A 20,848-nucleotide genomic window follows, 5' to 3' on the forward strand; every position below is an offset into this window, starting at 1 on the left:
CTCAAAATTTTGTGAGATGGCGCTATATGACATTATCCGAATGCGAATACGTTCGGCTGACATTCAACAGCAGCAATGCAATTGTGTAAGCCAATTCGAATAACATGTTAAACTAAGTGTATTCATGATTTTTTTTATTTAAATGACCAGTTCAGATGTAGATACGATTGAAAAATATCCATATGTAACCAATACGTGATTGATATCTAAATAGTTTCTTCGAAAAAACAACATTTTACAAAAAAAAAAAAAAAAAAAAAAAAGTGCCGAGCAAAGCTAGGTCTTCCTGATACTGGTATTTTTTGCATTATTTTTATAGGATACAAATTAAAATGAGGAAAATTTAAATGTGGACAACGGTACAAATTTATTCCAGAAGTGAAAAAGGGAAGGAACAATAACATTTTGTAGTAAATACTAAGATATAGAATGGCATACTTTTAATTCCCAGCTGTACAAAGTATCAATTTGTTTGAAAATTGATGACTTTTATCACAAAAATGAAGGTTCTGGAAAATACAAGAATTGTGCAACATCTGTAGTAAGAACTGAGGTATAGATCCTACTGGAAATTTTCATATCCTATGCGTAATTGTTACGCCTTTACAGATTTCTAATTCACTTCTCTCTTTGAATTGTTTCAAAGCGAGTCCAGTTATTTTACATACAGCACTGTTGTGCTGTTATTTGAATAGCGATTTTCTGTCTACTAGTACGTTATAGGTATCTGCAAGTGCCATTCCTTGAGTAATCTTGAGTGTTCTTTTCTCTTCTCTGCTCCGCGTTTCCGGAATATTCGAAGGATAAAACTTCATCTTCCATTATCCCACGACTAAACTTCTTTTAATGCACACCAACTGATTTTCATATTGCCATCTGGAATACACAACCATAGAACTCTAATGAACCAGAAATATAGTGTAAAATCTATTTCCAATTTCTATTTTTACAAATATTAAAGCAGTTATTAAAAGAATTTTAAAATCTCTGGTCTGAAATCTCAAAAAATATTTACATCGTAGTGAGAAATGCTGTGCCAAGCAAAATTTGAAATTCAAATAAATAAATTTAATTTGATATTTATTTATTATTCACAAAGAAAAGTAATCCAAACTAAGATAACATCCTATCAAATTATTTACAAAGTTCAAATTTTGAAAAGACGGAACAAAAAGTACGGGAAGAAATAACATTTGGCTTCAAATTGTTTCTACTGATAATCTTCACTTTAAAGGATGAATAGAACTAGAACGATAATAATAGAAAATTTCTTCAATTAAGAAATAAAATATGAAATCTTCTCAATAGTTTGAAAGATCATCATCTCGAGAAAAATCGAAATTTTATATTGAAAATGGGTCTTCAGGTGGTAAACACGAAACGTCTGTTTTTGTGATATTTTTTCTCTTAATTGCTTTTATAGGAGAGAATCAACAAAAGGGGTACTGCCTCAAATTGTTTTTTTGATCGGCTATAATTATTGAAAATCGTATATATATAACACTTGAGGGAACGAGTATTTTGCTTGCACACTCTAAATATGTATGCATTGAATGTTTTTCAAACTTCATTAAATAACTTTGCTTATTTTAAATTCAATGTTGAACTGTATTTCTTGAAGTAAATTTAAACTCCCAAATTTACCTCTTCGCTGATTGAATGCAATTTAGTCTAAGACCGTTGCCATGGTGAGCGGAATGCTGAAACGGTAATGATAAAGTTACGGAGAATTTTTTTTTTCCTTTTTTTTTTTCCCAACTTATGCAAATTTTTTATCAATGCGAAATATATTTTATTTTCTCTCATTTTTTAATTCTATTTCATTAAATTTTCCTCCAACTAAGGAAAAAAATTTTAGATAACAAGGAATTTATTCGTCTGATATCTCAAAAGTTAAAAACTCTTTTGTTTCGCGAAAGTAAATAGCTCATTTTTCTTTGATCAGTAGGAACAAACAAGCAGTTCTATTAGCAAATTAATTTAATTGTAATTTCTTGTGCTAATTATAATAACTTTTATATGCATCTCAGCATGATATGATGAATCATAGAGCTTTTAATTTTATATTTATTAGCTTTAAAAAATACAATTGGTTTTATGAAATGTTCGTTTTAAACAATAATGAATTTGTTCAAATGTGACGAAAGGAACTATATACTTATACAGAGCGTTTAGTTTTAGTTTAGTTATATTAACGTCCCGTTTGAAGCAACACTAGGGATATTTTGGGACGGACCTCGTAATTTTGAACCGCGGTCAGATGACGAGGACGACACCTGAGCTGGCACCCCCCTCGCCACATCACACCAGTGGGAGGACGTTTGGTCAGGATAAATTTAACGTGCAACGGACCCCCTTACACGACGGTTCTTCGGTGGAATCGGGTCTCGAACCTGAAACCCTCCGGTTCCAAAGCCGAGACCTTACTACCAGACCACCGCGGCCCAATATATAGAGCGAAATACATAATGTTTGGTGAGATTTGTACAGTGTTTTTTTAATAAAAAAAATACTATTTTTGGACGTAACTTTCGGCTGTGGTCAGATGGTGATATGAACATTAGGCAGTTTGTATGAACTCTAACAGCTGATGATAATTAACTCGCATAATGCGTAGGATAATCAGAATTCGCCCTGAAATACAAAATGACTCAGTTTTCAGTAAAAAAAAAAAAAAAAAAAAAAAAAAAAACCCTAATTTTGAAGTATAAAAGTCCACAAAGTGCTTTATACATGTAAGAATATGCTTTTGATTGCATGGTCATTAATATTTTTAAATTTGAAATTTTGTAAAATATTTCTAATTTTAGTTCCTTTTGCAGGTAATAAATGGGAGAATTTAAGAAATGGATCCTATTGCGATGATATAAGTAAGTGTTTTTGTTTGTTTCTACTCTTTTTTTTTTCCTTAAAATGAGAGGATAGAAAAGATTGAAACCAATAATCAAAATAACCATCAAAATAAGCAAAATTTGGGAGAAAAATATATTAAGACACTGATTTCATTGAACTATTTTCTAGTTGAAAAACTTTTTTTTATTCTACTATGTTTTTCTATCATATATATTTCTGGTATTTAATTAAATGAATATTTTACGTTACGATAATTTTTAATAATATTATTAATTCTGCTTAAAGATTCTGATGTTAAATAAAACAAGTATTTGATTTTCACTGCATTCGGGGCCGGCCAGCGAGAGCTGGTGGTAATGTCTCGGCTTCGGAACAGTAGTTCAAGTTCGAAATCCGATTCCACTGAAGAACCGTCTTGTAAGCGGGTTTGGTGTGTTTTAAATCCGTAGGGTCCAATCGTTGGCGCTGAAATTTGGAGACGGACGTGCCAGCTCAGATACCACCCTCGTCATCTGACCGCTGTTCAAAATTACAAGGTCAGTCCCAAAATAGCTCTAATGTTGTTTTAAAATGTGGTGGTTAATATAACTGAATTAACTGAACTTTCAGGTCATTTTTCACTAAATCAAGATTTTATATCTTTCATTCTTTTTTTTTTTTTTTCCATTTAAGTTTTATAATACAGGGTGGTTGAAATTAAAGTTCCACTTTTAAATGGTCGTAAGAGGAAAACTACTGGACGAAATGTTGTCAAACTTCGTAATAGTTCAAAGAAGAACATGGAAATTTCTTTTCCGCAAAAAGAAAAAAAAAAAAAAAAGTTTAAACATTTACCACCAGGAGGAAACTGGCGCTGTATGCAGTACTGTTAGGCAAAATAGGGCATTAAGACATCGGTTTAAAAAGCGCTTAATCATTTCTGAAACGTATTACAAAGCATGATCAATGTGTATTATCTCAAAAGCACTGTTTTATGATGATAGTCTAATCAGTTAGGCTAAACTAAAAGATGCGATACACCGACAAGTGCGTAACATTCCCCCTGATATGCTAAGAGCTACTGTTGAGAATGCAGTAATGCTATTTAACTTGCTTTCAGAAAAGTGGTGGACGCCACATTGAACATGCTTTGTAATATGTTTCAGAAACGATTAAACAGCCTATTTTGTCTAAAAATACTGCATACAGCGCCATTTCCCCCTGGTGGTGGGTTTTTGAACATTTTTTGGTGGAAAAGAAATTCTCATATACTCCTTTAAAACATTACCAAGTTTGATAATATTTAGTCCAGTAGTTTTCCTCTTATGACCATTTTAAAAGTGGAACTTTAATCATAACCACCCTGTATATCAAAAGATAGAAGTTTAAGAAAATTTCTATCATTCATTTGTTTTTCTTTTTTTTCCAGTTAAGTTTTACGATATATCAAAAGATACAAATTTAAGAAAATAATATAAACAATAAAAGAGAAAATGGCTGAATACATGAGTATAAGCATTTAAAGAAGGCTGGAGATATCTTGTAGCCATAAATCAAATCCATGTAGCTCTTCTTCTGGCATAATATTTATTTACGAATTGCCAATCTTCCTTGCAGTAATTATTATCATAGTACTGAAGTTATGACTTGCAAACCGCAGTTGAGACTCTCGCTATAGAACCGATGTATTTTAACGGTAAGATCTCCAGTTTCGCGATTACCCATTTCATTAAAAGCTTCTCAGATGTAGTTATATTGATGTCCGGTTTTGAATCAATATTAATAGTATTTTAGGACGGACAACTGTATCAGGTGACATACCCGATAATAACATTCGAGTCAGCAATCCTGCTGAAAATTTCAATTTATACTTGTGGAAAGACATATTATCTTTGAGATAGGGTTTAAAATACACCAGACCCTCTTAATCAGTTGGTCTTTTGCTGCAGTTACATGGATCTCGCGAAGATATAACGAGTATTGTTTTAATCTAAAATTTCTTCGTGTTTTTTTCTTTCTTTATGTCTTATAACATGCAGAATTCTCGAGAGAATTATACGAAAATAGAATACATGATAATATGACAGTAAAACATTATAATAAAATTTGAAGTAGACACTATAAATATACGAGAAGAAATAAGTATTTAAGGCAAACAACTATTAACTACGTATTTGCAAAACTGCAAAACATAGCGAACATTCTCTTTAATAACTTTGGAGCCATATATATATATATATATATATATATATATATATATATATATATAAAGAAAGGCAATATTAAATATATAAGTATATATAAGGCAGTTTATATATAAATTCTGAATAAATATCGTTATTAAGAAGAATGCTTTTATCTTCTTACTAAGAGAATCGAAAAATGAAAATTTTTCCCAAATCAATATTTTTTAAGTATTAACCTTAAAACTATTATGTTGAACTGTAGAAAGAAATAATTACAGTAAATTGGGAATCACAAAAAATAAATAAATTTCATCATGTAATACTCCAGTTTTCTACATATATAAGTAATTTTTGAAGCAGAATGACTATTGTTCTCTCATTTTTAAAATTATTTTCACTTTACTAGATTGAAATTTTTCCCAAATTTAAAAAATTGATAATATCTTAATGATCCGGGAAATTTAAATATTATTTCATTTAAAAACGTGGTATTTCATAAAAACTCACTCACAAAAAAATATTGAATAATTTAAATTATTAATTTATTGCGTACATTGTATATAAAAAGCATTGTAATCAGCCAAAAATTCGACCTCGAGAGTTTGAAGAATTTTCATTTTTCAGTTCTCCCTCAGTTTATAGATAACATTTCAGGAATTATATCTCTCTGCCGTCTACGAATATTATAATTAAATACTGGAAAGAGAAACATTAATGAAATTTGTTCCTTACACCAAAATTTGTAATTCTGTGCCAAATTTGGAACGAAATCCGTCAAAGCGCCGATAAAAAGATTTGTACGTGACTAAGATATCAAAAAGGAGTCAAGGCAATAAGAGAGTAGGAATGGAATTCGTCAGTGAATTAATTGGCTTGCTGTTTAGTCGTGTGTATAATGAATACAAAAACGAAAAACTTAGTATAAATACATGTCATTGTGATTTTGGGAGTGTGTAAGTTCCACGTCTTCTTCAAAACAAATGCATCGAATTCAACAATATTTTGCTCACATGTAATAGAAAAAGAATGCTATCAAGATTTCAAATTATAAAAATCAATTAAATATTCAATTAACTAAAAATAAATGAAAAGTTTGCCTTTTCTACTTTGAGCTACTGTACCACTATTGTTTTTTAATTCTCTTTTATTTTTATACTTATTTTTACGATGTGCTTATTGGTTAAAAAGCACTAATCTTACGGTACTTAGACACAAGCTTAAGTCAATCTCTTATGTTTGACTATGTTTTTAAAATCCTCTTTTAATGATGAATTAAAATATTTGATTAATACGGCTGCACTATAAAGTTAAAAAGATTTGAAATTAAAAACATCACATTTTTTTTAAATGCCGAATTTTAAACTACGTACATTTTGAAAGTAATTAAAAATATCGTAAAGGAAATCCTTGCCAGTGTTATATAAAATTATTTATACAAAACTATAAACCATTCTGATTTATAATTAGCACAAAGTGTATAAAGTTTGATGCAAAGTATTTGGTAAAAATCAAATTTGCTTTTTATCAAATCAAAAAATGCTTTTTATTTTTCAGAAGGTTGATTTTATTTTATTGTTTAGAAATTTTTTTACATAAATTGTCTTTAAAAATTTAAGAACATAATTTTTGACAAAAAAAAAAACTGTGACCCAAGTACAATGTCTTCTATCACTATGCTCAGAAAATTTTTAGATTTTTTATGTACAAATTCGAAGGCTGATTAATCTGAATACTTCTACAAGGAATCTAATTTCTGTTTACATATAACAAGTTGATAGCATTACACATTAATAAAAATTTGGATCTATGATTAAAGAATTATTTAAAGTAACTTTTTATATATAACTAATAAAGCATTTCAATTATATGGGATCTTAACTAAAACAACTTTGCCACATTTTTCTTTTCTTTCAGCTGATTTGCAAATTAGCAGTATATGAAAATACTTCAAAATCATCATAAACCATTAGCCTTTAAATCTAATTTTAAAATTTTGGAAACATGACAAATTAAACGAACTTTTATATGTTAAAGCAATAAAAGCAACAGCGGAAACCTGGGAAGGTGGTAACTTTGCTATTTGAGTTAAAACCAGTTGAAATCCCCCAAGAAACATAAGATAAACAAAGTTTGAAAGAATGAAAACACAATCTACAAAATTATTAACTCTTTATTATGAAGAAAGATATGCAAAACTATTCAAAAACTAACTAACACAAAAAATGGAATATTTAACATTCGCAAACCTCAAAATCTAAAAAAAAAGCTTACATTTTTGTCAGAAATGCTAACTTCCTCACGATTTTCATTATAAGGAATTTAAATTCGATACCTTGTACATTAAAAAAGCTTCTTTATGCCATGTTTGGGTTGTGAATGTTTCTCCCCCTGCAATCGTACGCAGATATGATACCTGAAATTCCCCATTTTCATACAAATGAGGGAGTTTACCAATAAAATACTAGGCCTTTTACCCCTTAGACTTTTACCATGACAAAAATTACTAGCTTTAGTTTTGAAGAACCGTACCCTCAATCTCCTGAGTCACCTTCAACGTTTCATGTTCGTCAGATGTATCATGTAACGGAAAAGTACAACTAGACTCACCTATGCGTTCGTCACTATAATGTTACAGTCATTCCTCTGATTATCTTTCCATTTACGAGCTCCCCTCCCCAATTTGATTCACTGTAGATGTCCTTGAAAGGGATTGTTCTTTTCCTAGCAACTGTGGAATTATTTCTTCCATCCCCAAAGAATCCAAGCAATCTTGTCTAAGCCGTAGATCAATAACTTTAAGAGGTATTCCCAGGCTATACAAGTTGGAACTGGTGCAGATTTTGAGGATCTCGTCTTCTTCATCACTGGCCAATAAATTTCGGCATCCTGGCTTCTGCGAATGCAGACACTTAGCATTATTTCCAAAGATTCTTCTGGCAATATTAAACACTCCAAATTCCTTTCCATCGCTCATTTCTTTATTAACCACAGTGGAGACAACAAATTATTACATAGCATCATCTTAATTTTAATACCTGAAGCTTCTCAACTTGGTCCTAATGCGTCTGAAATACTAATAAAGCAAACACGAAAGGGACACGATATGAAAAATGTGTGCAAAAATTCGAGAAAAAAGACGAAATTCTAGATTTCGAAGTTATCCTATTTTCACTCAGACATCTGGTGTAACATTGTCAAGTTATAATATTAAAACGAAATGCAAGATAAAATTCAAATCTAAAAGTGATTCTGAAATCGAGTTGTATGCGGAAATAATCTCGGAATAAATCAGCAGCAATCATATTCACTTTTTATTAATATATAAATTAAAAATTAAAACAGATAGTTAAACTAGGTCCATCAGAAAAGCCTTTTTCATTAGCTCATAAAAGTTTCTGTTTAGATCACTTTGCATCTCAGGAAATAGACAATAAAGCAGCGGAAATTGCTGTTTCTCTCAACATTCAAAACCTTTCTTTTTTCCAAGCAAAATGCTCATCACATTTTCTTATAATTAATATTCTTCCATGTTTATCATATTTTCTCACACTCAATATGTATGCTTGATTATCATATTTTCTTGCACATAGACGCTTAAGAGTTTAGTTCATGTGTTTCAGAAAAACCGATCTCGTTGGTTCAATAGGCTATGTCTTAACAGAATTAACAAGAGGATGAATGGAATTCTTTCTCACTATGCTCAAAACTTTGTTAGATCCCTTAGCAAAATTATTATCACATGTTTCCACACTTCATATGCACACATGTTGGTGCGAAAAATGGCATATCCATCAAAGCGCAGAGCCCACAAATGTTTTCTTATGGTATGACTCCTTTTGATAGAATCTCATCTATCAAGAGAAAAGAAATAAGTTTATTTTTATTAAGCCTAAAGTGTTTAAATTGACATTTTATGCTTCCATTTTATGAGTAGTTTTACAATTCTTGTTTAAAAATTATAATTAATATAAGTTACAAAATCTGAGTGTAATCAGAGGTTAAAGTTCATGTTTATAAAGATGGAATTTTGTATTCATAAAGATGAATACTTCCTAATGCCTTAGAATGTTGAAATTTTGCACACATGTTAGATCTTAATGTAAATCAATATTTTAACATTTTTAGAACTTAATTATTGGTTACCGATAAATTTTAATTAAATTTTGATTCCATATGATGAACGTCATCTGCTGTGAAGTTGTGAAAAACTCGTTACAGGATTCCATAAGATTCCTAACAATAATATGTTATTAAATGCCAAAAAAAAAAACTGTGTTTTAATTTCTACATTTTTGATAAAGTTATTTTCTGCTTTTTAGAATACTAATAAAGGTATATTTTAAAATACTTTTATTTTAATTTGGCCTACTGACACACGCTAAGTTTGTTCCGGAACGCACTTACACTTGTAAGCCAAAACTCGTGCAAGTTTATGAGGTTTATTGGTTTGTAGATTGGATTATAGAACCAGGAATTAATCTTATTGTAACTGCATGATCAAAATAGCTGATTACGGTAGCTCTCATGTAACTTCAAAATAGTAAGTAATCAAAATGCCATTATATCTTTAAAACATGATCATGATGAAGTCGCGTCCGTGGGACCACGGAAAGAGGGTTGCGGTAGCTTCGGAGGGTAAAAGCACCTGAGCACCCGAGGGCAGAAATCCGACTTCTAGCTCATAAAAAGATGACGCGCACACACGCGCTTGCACAACCCCTTTTTATAGGGGATGGGCTCTTTCACTTACCTCACACATGGAACACAGGCTGAAGAACAACTCTGCACGAGCCAGGACTCGAACCCGGGACGCGCAGACCACGGGGAAAACGAGCTAACCCTAGGCCAGGACGCCGGCGTACGAAAAATATATTAAGGATTAATACGCCATCTGTCAGATATGAAGATATAAGGAACGTAATATTCAAGAATTCCTTAATAATCATTAGCATACAAAATTATTTACTCAATTTTGTTCAATTTTTCATTTTTAATTCTTTTTTTTTTTTCATCTTTTTTTTCGTGAAACAGTTTTGATAAAAATCCGTGTCATCACAGATATTTAAAATGGCGGGAGAAATCAATTGACTCATTGAAATATTAGATTACTAAATATTTTGCAAAAGCAAAAACAGATTAAAAACTCTAAAGTGGATCAATTACTTACTTAACTTAATCTATTTCAGTCTTTAGGTTAGATTCAAATAGAATGCTTTATTGAACGATGGTTTCGGGCACAGGAAATTAACACGACGATCACTAGGAACTGAATTTAGCCACCTGCTGCAGTACTTAGCAGTTTTATGTTGTCGTAACTTTTATGACTCGAAGTGTATCGCTTTCTTTGATGGCTCAGAAATTAATTGCTCTTTTCTAATTCTAAGGTAATTGACGGTTCTTGTTTTATAATTTTACCCTCTTTATTGATAATCCTACAATAAATAAAATGTAAAAACTGTAACAAAAGAACTACGCATTTTTTTCTATCTCAGATATAAATACAAATGTTCCAACTGCTGTATTTTATCTCTGTAAAGTTAATGAAAAAATATGTATTACATTTTTATTGTCTACTGTATCGTGTCATTTCTTGGCACAAATTTTTATCTAAAATATCAATGACTTGAATTTTAGGTTTAAATTTAAGATATATCTGTTTTATTTAATTTTAACCCGTATTATTTTTTCAGGCAGCGTAAATGTCAGATACATTAATTTAAAAAAGTGAATGAATGTTCTACTTGAAACGGGGGATCAAACTTCCGCTATTAAATTGAACTATTAATCCTTATTCATTTTAAAATAAGTTTCTAAATTTTATAAATTTCTTTCTCGTATCTAGTCAAGGCAGTCCTTTTTTTTAAAAAAACGGTTCATTTCCTGAATTTCCCCAACAAAAGTTGGATAATTATGAATTATTCCAAATTAAAAGTACTGAATAGTTTATATGCGTTTTTTATGAAATACGCATATAAACATTGCATATTACACATTATACAACAGTTTATATGTGTATCTTATGATATAGAATATTGAAAAGACTGTAAAAAAGCAGGGGCAATTGGGATCGGTAGGTAAAATAAATTTTGAGGCAAGAAACAATATTCTCTTATTATTTAAAATATATTCCTTTCAAATTATTTCATTACCATAATCGGGAGTCATAATAAATGTTTCCAATTAACCCATAGCCTCTGAGAAAACTGGGAACGAGCCGGGACAATCAAGTATCTCTCACTGTAACTGAGACTGGCTAATTAATAAATTTACTTGTAAATATAAACATTGCATGATGAACCTTTCAGAAAATATGATTATGCACTCACATAAATTAAAGACTAATTTTCATTCTCTTAAATAACATTTTAGACCGAAGAAAATCGCAAAGTCTGAACAATTCTTCCCAATAACCCTCATTGATTCTACTATCCTTTTTCTTGTATTATTTGGAAATTATTAAATAATTTAATTTTGAAGATATAATTAAATTAAAAACGAAGAACGAAATGTCAAGTCTGAATATTAATTAACTAAATTCAAGTCTGAATATTAATTAATTGAAGAAAATAAATTTTCTCATATATATTGTTTAAATGCTTTAATTCTATAATAGATTCAAGAAGAGAGAAATAGTAATTATTATTATATTAGCTTTACTAAAATGGTACATAAAACTAAAGCAACATTTTGTACTAAAAAGAATTAATATTTTGTACTAAATATGATTTTTGTCATTGAAAGCTATGCTTAATCACTTAAATTAAATATGGCTTTAAAACTAAATATGGGAAAAGAGTGTAGACATCTTTATTAATTAGTAAAAATGTCAAAGTATTAACGTCTTAAATTTATGAAACCTCAGAAAACAAAAGCCAGCTTTCTTAAAAAAAAGTGAAAAATTATTTTTATGAATTATATATATATATATATATATATATATATATATATATATATATATATATATATATATATATATATATATATATATATATATATATATATATATATATATATATATATAGTTTGAAAATATTCAAAAGTTGTAAAATTTTTCAATATTAAAATTTTTCATTGAACAAATTTTTCAAAATCTGTTGTCAAAGAATTGAATAAATATTATTACTTGTTAATGACTCGAAAAATAAAAAAATGACATAATTAGACGCTTTTTATTTATTATTATTTTTAACAAACATTAATCTAACATGTATTATATCTTTTGTTATGAAGAATACAAAGTAAACTGATATTAATAGGTCTTTAAAAAATTATTTTGAGTTTTCGTGATTTGATACTAATTTTATCTCCAAAACCTCAATTTCCTGGGATTTTCGGGTCATGAGGGGTCAGTTTGTTGGACTATGAGCTACTACATTTCCAATGTCATAATTTTAATAATATTAATATTTACATTATTGAAGATAATATTATTGACTTAAACAAAAGATTAGACTTAGAAAATATTTATATTTGTAATTTAAAAACATTGTTTCCTAATGGACTTAATAGTAAGTTAAATGGAGAAGGTTACAGGGATTTAGATAACATTTGCATTTATAACAAACTTAACATCTTTAAAGACTTTCTAGATAAGGAAAACTATAGTAAGAGATTTAAGAGAGGAAAATGTAGAAGCGGCAATTATGATATTATATCTGAGGAATTTCAGAATTATTTTAACTTTGAACATAATAATGAGAACATTCTTAAAATTAAGAAATATCTTTTTGGCTTTAGGAAAAATATAATTAGATGGTTTATTAATAATAAATTTAAAGATTGAAAATTTGAAAATTCTTTCACTAAATTCATAATTTTAGATATAATCAAATTCAAGCTTAATATCGGAAAAAACGATTTACTATTTAAAAATAAAAGTAATTTAAATAAAGAGTACTGTGTGGTGAGAGTTTTGGATATTTGCTTCGAAAACCTAAAGTTACCTAAAATTATGCACAACAGTAAAGAATTTTTACCTTTAAATGATAATGCAATGGTTTCAATAGCATTTAGTTATTCAGCAACTTTGAGGAAAATAATTTGTAACTATAATTACTATAGCAAAAATTTAAATAAGATAATCAAAATAGATTGTAATTGTAACAAAGAAATTTATAAAGATTATGTAGATGCTGACAAAGGACATATTATAACAGGGAATTTGAAAATTATAGATTCCAGCTCTTTAAGAGATCTAATGGAAAGGGGAAGAAAATTTAGATTGAGAGAAAAAGTAAACATTAAAAAAATCTTAATTTCTATCGGACAAGATTTGGATATTTTTATTTCTAAATTATCTAGGAAATACCATTGGCCTCCAGAGGGTTTCAGAGAATGGAAAGTAAGGATTTTAGAAGAAATTAAGACAAAATTTAATGCAGATAATGTCTAAAGAACGAGGAATTTATTTTAACAAATCACTGAAAAAAGAAATAAAAAATTTAAAAGAGAGGTTTATTATTACAGTAATAGATAAATCGGTAAATAATTTCTGTTAAATTTGTAAATATTATTATAAAGAAATTTTAATTAATGAATATAACTCTAATTAGACTTACAAATTAAATAGTACCGGGAAAAACGAATTGGATAAAAGAATGCTAGCTTTCGCCAAAAAAACTAAAATTAAGACTTGCTCTTTAAACTATTCTTACTTGTTTTCAGCAGTAAAATTTCATAAAAAACCAATAAAATTTAGATTCGTAACTTGTAGCACCGGCAGTTACAATTACTATACGGGAAAACATTTCTTTGAATACTTGATAATTATGCTAGATAAAATTAAAGATGAAGATAACTTTATAATCAATAGTAACAAAGTTGTTTTGGATTTTCTAAAAGATAACAATATTAATAAACTTAATACTTATGATTTTGAAAATTTGTACACTAATCTACCTCAAGAAAAATTAACAGATATCTGTACTATTTATTATATATGACGAATATTTAAATAGAGATATTATTACAAAAAGTAATTGGCTAGAATTATGTAGATTTAATATTAAAGAAAACTACCTTTTTAACGGAATTAATTTTTATAAACAAGTAAAGGGAATTCCAATGGGAACAGCTTTTTCAAATGCTTTAGCCAATATTTTCCTACATTATTATGAGAAAGAAATAAACACAACTTAATTAAATATTGATGACTTAATTTTGTTAAACTTAGATAATCCTAGTGTAGTTATTAATTGTTACCCAAAAGATTTAGTTTTAACTCAAACAAACGAAAATAAACTTAAAGCTACCTATCTAGATTTAAATATAGAAATTTCTAATGGAAAAACTTTATAGGTATTTATGATAAATAGGGATGAATTTAACTTTAAAATAACTAAACTTAGTAATTATCATTCTAATTTAAACTCTAAAATTTTCAAAAATTTGATATTGTCACAATTTAACAGTTTTAAAAAAATTGTAATAATAAAGTTTCGTATATTGAAGCAACAAATAATCTCATTAAAAACTTAACTACTAATGAATTTCCCAAAAACTTTTGCAATATAGAAGCTTTGATAAGAGAAAGTTTACCTAATTTCTGATTTCCTCCAGTTTATTTATTTTGAATTTTAACTCAATAGATGGCGCTTCAATTATTCCTTATGATGACGATGCATTATGAAGAAACGTGGTAGGCGTATCTAGCTTGAAACGAGGGAAAATTAAATTTGGTTTAGTTTAACGAAGTGCAATTGCACTGACAAGTTTTTATGCCTCACACTGTCTTTTGGAATTGCACTTTCAATTGGTAAGTGTTTTGCTTTCATATTTTAATGAATTTGGTTCTATTTTTATAGTCTTTTGTTGTTTGTTTTTGCTGTGATCTTACGTAGATTTAAAAAATTTGGAAATGATTTTACTAGTTATTGTATATTATTTTTAATTTTACGATACTAATTTTATCTCCAAAACCTCAATTTCCTGGGATTTTCGGGTCACGAGGATTCAGTTTGTTGGACGAAAGTCAGACCCCTCACAGAAAAAATCACTGTTTTGAATCCTTGCCTGAAGGTGACTCTTGAAATAGTCTTCAGGCTGGATTCATTACATCTTTCTTTTTTATTCTTTAGCTTTAAACTTAATATTTATTTCTAATAATTATTTTTAATTTGGTCTAACCTGTATTATATCTTTTATTACGAAGAATACAAAGTAAACTGATATTAATAAGTCTTCAAAAAATTATTTTGAGTTTTCGATTGTAAATGTATTAATTTATTTTTAAACGACAAGCATGAAAGTTCATTTTTTTCTGTCCCACAGCTCATTTAATATAAAATAGTAGGTAATACTTGTTTAATGCCAGGACTTAAAAACTTATCTGCAAAGTTTGAAATAATTCAGATGTTGTGAAAACTCGATTTAAATCAAAGGTTTTTAATAATATAATATGTTGATTTTATATTATTACTAGCCGCCTTTGGCGACCAGCCGGTTCGCCAATCTTAATGTTCGTTTAAATTTTAATAATTAAATAGGTTGAACCGGAATACTCCGGTCGTACCATTAAATATTTTACGCCATTCCAACTTTAATAGATTCTTCAGCAAAATATTTTAAAACTTCAAATTTTGATAGTCATATAATTCACTCATAATATTATAAAGGCCTTCAGTGATAGCGTGATATGTATCTCTCTAATTTTCTGTTACCCCTCGTAGAATTTATGCTTTAAATTAAAGTGTAAATGATTAATTTGCAATTAATATAATAATATTTTTTAATGAAACAAAGCATTTTTTTTAATATGATTACTGATAATAGAGTCACTGAGCGCTTAAACTTTATGGTCACTAAAGAATATCTTTCTTAATTTATGTAATATCTCAAGAATTTGTCAACAAAAATTTCTCAGATTCATCATGAACAGATCGATTCATTAACAATGTTTCATTTTAAATGCATCAAACACTAAGAAAATAAAATGAATCGTTTAAAATAATCGGTCGAAAACAGGTTTAAAAAAACTACTTAAAAAACGATGTACTTAAAACTATAAGCATATACACAAAAATATATAACTAACATAAATACAATTTAATTACAAAAGCATGCAATTAACCTAAAAATAATTTAAATCATTGAAAACAGGTTAAAAAAACTATTTAAAAAACGATGTACTTAAAACTATAAGCATATACAAAAAATATATAACTAACATAAATACAATTTACTTACAAAAGCATGCAACTAACCTAAAAATAATTTAAATCATCCATTGGTTGTCATGTCAACAATCAGAAAACAATGCGCATGCGTGAATTTTCTTCGCCAGTTACGTTAAAGCAAATGCGTGAATTTTTCTACGCCAGTTGGGGTAACGTTATGCAGATTATACATTTTTAATTTCCTTTATTCTGTGTTATTTTAATTCAAAAGTACTTCAGAATGAATCTGAAACATGGATTAATTAACAATATTTAATTTTAAATACATAAAACATTATGAAAATAAACAGAATCGTTTAAAATAATCCGCCGAAAAATGTTAACCCTAGCCTCATTACTGTTGGGAGAAAAAGAAAACTGAAGCCTTACTCATTTGGCGGTGGGGAAAATGGAAGATTTTTTTGGCGGGAAAGTTAGTTTTTAATTAATAACTAAAATTCTAATTAAAATTTCAAAAAAAGGGACCCCAGGTGCACATTCCCGACCTCTAAGGTATACATGTACCAAATTTGATTGCTGTATGTCAAATGACCTGGCCTGTAGAGCGCCAACACACACACACACACACACACATTGAGCTTTATTATAAGTATAGATAACGAGATTTTTAAGCAATTAAACTACCTTCAATATATTTAAAATTAAATTTTAATGTGTATACATTTCTTACAGCCGGGTTTCATTGAAAAAAATTCATGCTTCGTGACCAAATATCAATTTGTTGTCCTTTAAGGAAATTGAAGGAGTTTGTTTGTCTTTAAAAAATATGAAATTTAAAATCCAAAATGCATTTAAATCACATAAAATCGTATTCACTGCAGAATGGAACAGAAGCAACAGAAGCTGAGTTTTATTTGCTCATTCTTTTCAAATAAAATCTTTTATTTTTTATTCTCAGTGATAAAGAATGATCAGCAAAACAGTTTTTATTCATATATTTCTTTATTTGATTTATAAAATTTTTAATAACGAGTCGAATATTCTTTTAAAGAATTTTTTAAGAATACAGATTCACTTATAAACGTATTAATAAAGCATAAGAAATCAACAACCAAAAATATTATTTACAATATTGAACATAACACTAATACGTAACTACAACTGCATCAAAAAGAAATATGAGTAACGGAATTGAAAAACAATAGCAATGCATTTCAGAGAATCGATCTTCAATCGGAAATTATCGCAATGCTTTTCTGGTCCTTGCACCAATTTCTATTAATGAAAGTTTCCAGAGATATATATCAACACCATCTTCAAAGAATATGTAAGATTTATTTCGGAAAAAAACACTTGTCAGCTTTCTGCTCCTAACTTTCAATATCCTGTAGATACTGATAAATTTGAAAATAAATTGCAATATTTTCAAATTCTATCGAGTTGAGAATTTAGTCGCCAAGTCAATCATGATTTTCTTTACTTACCATCCCTCAATAGTTTTCTATTGTACCTCAGAATTAAAAACTGGTCATCTCATTAAACTTAAACTTGATTAGTAAATAAATTAAAATATTCAAAAATAAATACCAAACATTTTGTAACGTTTATAAATCCATAAGATAAATGCGTTATACCTTTCAATTAGAGAATATTTTAAAAGACTGCATTACTTTCAAATTACAAAAATTCCAGGCATCTTATTACTAATTACTAAATATTTTATTTTTAAAATTATTTCTTTCATAACGAATACTTAATGAATAATGGTTATAGGTTTTGCTGTTGTAAATGTTAATACTGATAATTTAGCTTTTAATAAATTCTTTAAAATTGTAAAAATTAAAGGTTTTCTTTAACATTTCTGAGAATTAAAACTTAGAAATTAAGTAAAACCTAATGAAATTAATAAGATGAGTAAAAATGCAAAAAAAATCATGTCATTTTTTCCTTTTGAATAATATATCTTTACTTTAAAACATTTTTATAAAAACGCGGTAATTATAAATTATTTTATCATATTAATCCATAAAGAATCAATGTATCGCAATAAAATAAAATGGAATTCTAAACGGATCTTACGAGAATTTCTAAGCTTTTTCCAAATAAAACAAATGCATTTTTCGACTAAATATTCATTATAAACGAAACGAAACCATTTTTTAAATATTTTGAAATTAATTAATTGCATTTATTTATCTAATTTGGAAAAAAAATCTTTTCATAATATAATTTGACATAGCTAAATATGTTTAAATTTTCAATAATATGCGATACAAATATCATAAACGATTTATTTTGTTGATAAAATACATTTATGTTGAATCTACATTTTTATAGTATAAACATAGATTTCATAGCTAAAATGGTTGGAGAGATCCTTCTTTCTATTTCAGAAACATTTTCCTTTACTATAACCTATCTTTTCCGGTAGGACTTGATAGCCAATATAAACCTATGAGTTAGACTATCTAAAGCCGATGCCGTCGATTTATCACACAGATATTGACAGTCCGGTTTGAACTTCGCAGGAAAAATGCCTTAAGCAAACAAAACTTGGAATGGATTCTATTTTAAATTCTTGCTATTTCCTTTGCATTCTGCATTGATAGATTTCTTCATATTTCATTTCATATTTTGGGAACAAAAATTCTAAAAGTTTCAGACAGCATTATAGTTTAAAATATTAGCATTCATGTGTTACCACAATGGAATTTGCGGATAATGCACGATATGTCTTAAAATACTGAATAATTGGATACAAAATTCTATGTTTTTTCGTTATTTGCTATTGCTAGCCTATATTTAGTTTTGTTGAATTAGTTACACATGCGGTTACATAGTTGTGGTATACAAGCATTAATTTGGCCTAAACCTCAAAGTGGAAAAAAAGGCCTTATTGCGACGTATCTCTTCTACTAGCACATTGAAAATGACCAAATGACCATTACTACATAGGAATATTGCATTTGAGCATTCATGCGACATTCATTGTGATTATAATGAGCTTTCTTGAAGTATGTTAATTGACAGATCGTATGCTGCAACAATGAAGAATCTTGAAGTTGGCAAACGTAGCGACTTCTAAAAAAATAATTGCATCAGTTTCAAAATTTTAATTTAAAAAATAATTAAAATTATTTTATTTAAAATAACAAAAAATTTTAAAAAGAAGCAGTTAAATTATTTAATGCTTCTTAAATATTTTTGTTGCAATGCACAATTGCAATTCTAGTCTGTTTTTAAACAAGTCAGTGATAATTATCTTGTATATATTGATAATATAATGCGTTATCTGAAAATTAATACGAAAAGAGTCAAATCTGCAGCATTCAAATATCCCTGAGCATATGCATGACAATATTTCTGTGCTAATAGAATCAATATAAACTTGAAACATGATTAGATGATAAAAATGTGTTATTTATTTTTGAAAACCAACGTATGCATGCAAACAGGTATTAAAGAACATTTGTCAGAAGGAAAATTATTGGTGAAATGAATAATTGTGGTAATTTACTAACTATTCAATGAGCTATCCCTAAAATCGTTACTAATATTATGCCTTAAGGGGTCTTTTCTTAACCAATTATTTTAGTGCTTGCATAGTACCTAGGCTATCAGTTTTCAAGAAAGTTTTACATGATATTGTAATATCATCTAAATAATAAACCTCTGAATGAGATATTTATTATAAAACAATATTTGAAAAAGTTAATAAATATCTAATTTTACAAAGCAGAAAATTCCAGATTTTAGGAAATAAAAAATTCCAGATTTTCAAACAATTGTCCTGATTAAATCTTCAGTTATCAAATCAAATCATTTTAATTCATGGACAACGAAAGTAAATGTCCAGAGAAAACAGTCGTTGAAATGCCACATCTTATACTTTGCAGTATTACTGTACAATTGCTCAAGAACAAAATTCGAAAAAAGAATAATGGATTTATATTTTTAAAAGGCAGAAATTGCAGATTATTTTCAATCTGAATTTTGGCAGTATACGGACTATAGTAACCGTGATTAAACTCTTAATACCAAAAATCAAATTAAATCATCTGAGTTCACAATGGATGAAAGTAGACATCCACAACAAATAGTCGTTAAAATATTTCATTCTGTAACTTGTAATTAGCATCTAAATGATGTAATCCTTCTAAAACAAAATAAATGATGGAATCCTTCTAAAACAAAATAAATGATGTAATCCTTCTAAAACAAAATAAAAGATGTAATCCTCCTTCTAAAACAAAATAAAAGATGTAATCCTCCTTCTAAAACAAAATAAAAGATGTAATCCTTCTAAAACAAAATAAATGATGTAATCCTTCTAAAACAAAATAAATGATGTAATCCTTCTAAAACAAAATAAATGATGTAATCCTTTTAAATCTCCATTTCACAAATCCGGAAAATCTAGATTTGAGAAACTCTTGAATTCCAGCTACATCTGGACCATAGTTAACCTTTCCAAAATCAAATATCGCATTAAATCCTTTCCATAGACGATAAATGAAGGTTGGAGTTCAAAGGAAACAACCATTATATTGCTACGCGTACTATACCTCGTCGTTGGCATCATTTTGAGAAGCGTTGCTCTTTCGTACCAACTCTTCAAAGAAATCTAGCTTGAAACATTATATAAAAGCCCCTACCCTTATCGATTGTCGGAAGTAAAGTAAGTGAAAATGTATTTGTATGTTTGCATAAAGAGCT

General features: G+C 28.2%; 1 protein-coding gene across 3 annotated transcripts in view; it reads left to right on the forward strand.

Moving 5' to 3' along the window:
• Positions 1-20,848, forward strand: part of LOC129959468 (leucine-rich repeat-containing protein 70-like) — a 212,969-nt gene that overhangs the window by 88,215 nt on the left and 103,906 nt on the right. For 2 of the 3 annotated variants that reach the window (XM_056072308.1, XM_056072307.1), the window contains exon 2: positions 2,823-2,870. The exons of the other annotated variant lie outside the window; for it this stretch is intronic. The gene's annotated coding sequence lies outside the window, so the exon portion shown is untranslated. The remainder of the gene's footprint in view (positions 1-2,822; positions 2,871-20,848) is intronic. 3 annotated transcript variants of the gene reach the window in all.

This window comes from Argiope bruennichi, chromosome X1 (genome assembly GCF_947563725.1).
Source record: "Argiope bruennichi chromosome X1, qqArgBrue1.1, whole genome shotgun sequence".
In the NCBI taxonomy this organism is placed as follows: domain Eukaryota; kingdom Metazoa; phylum Arthropoda; class Arachnida; order Araneae; family Araneidae; genus Argiope; species Argiope bruennichi.